Here is a 2,343-nt window from a genome sequence, read left to right as displayed (position 1 = left end):
CACACGGTAACATGCGCGTGTCTTTCAAAGCAGAATTAATAAAAATATATTTTTTTCAGGCGCCGTATTTAACTGTAATCATTAATAATATGCCAGTCGTGTTCTGGCTACGCATGCAGCAGCGCTGACTAATGACGCTAACCAATCAGAAGAGTCGTTTGATACCACGTGACCAGCGTATCAGGCTGCTGCGTCACACGCCATCACGGCTTGCGTCTGTCAGAGCACGTTTGATCGCGGGGTATATATATATATATATATATATTTACAACTTCCTGTGATTATGCAAAATATCCCATAAACCTGTAAACCTTCAGCAAATGTGAATGGTCCTGCTTCTGTTTGTGAGCATGCAATAATAACCATTCAAACTATTTGGGCACACAATGGAGCTATAGAGTAAAAGAGGTGCCATTATTCTCCTCATCCGTCAAAAACAGAAGCCTTTCCACTTGTGTTTTAATGCTGGGCTTTGCTTGTTTAGCTTATGTTATAAGTGGTTACATTTTGATAAATAAAAAGATGCAATTAAACCAGACACGTTATAACCTCAATATTCTAGATTTAACTACATGCATTGAAAAGTGTTCTGTGGCAGACGTTTGGTGATCTTGCGTCAGTAACTGGAGTGTTTGTATGTTTTGTGAAGCTTGTTCATGAGTGTCTTGTTTGTCCTGTTCATCTGGTTTGATGGTTGAGTTTCTAGTTAGTCCTGATCTGTTAAACTGCTTCATCTCAACAGCACATACTCCCACCTGACGCATGCACACGTGTTTAACTGACTCCCTAAACTTTCCCAGGACTGCTGACACTCACTACAGAAAGAGCCATTATTCATAAGTCGTGTGTGGATTCAATTAGATGCACCACAGCAAGATAGAATACACTAATAAATAAAAGGGCAGTGCATCTGAGTCTTCAATGCACAACATGTGAGATTAACAACATTAATCATAAACAGTGGCATTGACTGAATGCACACAGAGAAAATCATACGTTTCTTTCACAGCACACTGAAGTCGGAGTAACATCTGGAGATGCCCAGCTGTTAATGAGCTTTGAATGCAATAACACAGTCATCGATCCTGAAGCGCTGAACCAGAAGAGGCTTTTCAGTCATAGTTTAGTCAGATAACACCGAGCCGTCTCGTAAACGTGGAGGACTTGCCAAAAAGTATAGTAGTTTATTTTATTAAGTATACTGAAGTACATTTCAAGTATATGTGTAAGTATACTGTATGTGTAAGTATACAGATATCAGTGTACTAGTAGTATTCTTGTAAGTGTACTATTGCAATACTCCTTGTGACTAAATTGGCCCACTTTCTAGTATATAAACGTATACTTTTAAGTATAACAGTAGTACACTTTGAGTACACAACGAGTTTACATCAATATTGTAGCTTGTACTGTAACTATACTATAGTTAGTTTACTAATTAAATACTTGTAGTAGCATCTTTAGTACACTTTGAAGTATAGTCTCAGTAAACTAGTTTAGTAGTTTTATACTGCAAGTATACTCGTACGTTTTCTTTAAGTATACTACTATGTCCCTATTTAGGTATTATTTTGTTACATGAATATCTGAACATACAAAACATCGAAAGCAAGAACAGGGTATCTGCTTGTAAACAAAAACATGTTATTCTAGCTTCATGCATTCTTTTTATAAACATGAATGTATTTTTGTTTCATTAAAAAAAAATAAAGAAATAAACAACATTTTGAACAAAAAGCTGAAAAAGACTATGAATTGGATTCAGAATGATGATAAACCCCCCAAAGCTCGAGTCATTATCACCTCTTCATTGGTGGACATTTTATTCCATAACGTTGCACAGTTTTGATGCTGTTTTATGTCTGATGATCGTGTGAGATTACACGTGGAAGCGTCTGTTGTTTCGGTTTCTTCTTCACTTGTGTTTGTTTGGATATTCTGTACAGAAGATGTGTACTAGCGCCCCCTACAGTATAACAATGAAAACACGGATTATAGGAGCACAAGTATACTGTAGCTCAAATATATTTAGACCTTTTCTAAGCATAAGTCAAGTATACTTAAATGTCATGTTAAGTATTCTTCTGAGAAGTACGTAAAAAGTAGACTAAAATGATACTTTCCTGTTTTTGGTTTAAAAGAAGAAAACTAATAGCACACTTGAATAAACTTTACTTTTGTAAGGGTTGTTGCAGCTAGTTTTCAGTATAATTCACTCATGAACGCAGTGGTGGCTCTGAAACCAGTTAATATCTGTTCCAGTTCAAATTAACAGCTAGTGTAATATTATAACTTATTGAACAGTAAATAACTCGTCACTGTTAGCACATTCATTGCTCATAG

This window comes from Sinocyclocheilus grahami, unplaced genomic scaffold, assembly GCF_001515645.1.
Source record: "Sinocyclocheilus grahami isolate Dianchi unplaced genomic scaffold, SAMN03320097.WGS_v1.1 scaffold9397.1, whole genome shotgun sequence".
NCBI lineage: Eukaryota > Metazoa > Chordata > Actinopteri > Cypriniformes > Cyprinidae > Sinocyclocheilus > Sinocyclocheilus grahami.
Note: the sequence above shows the minus strand (reverse complement) of the source record.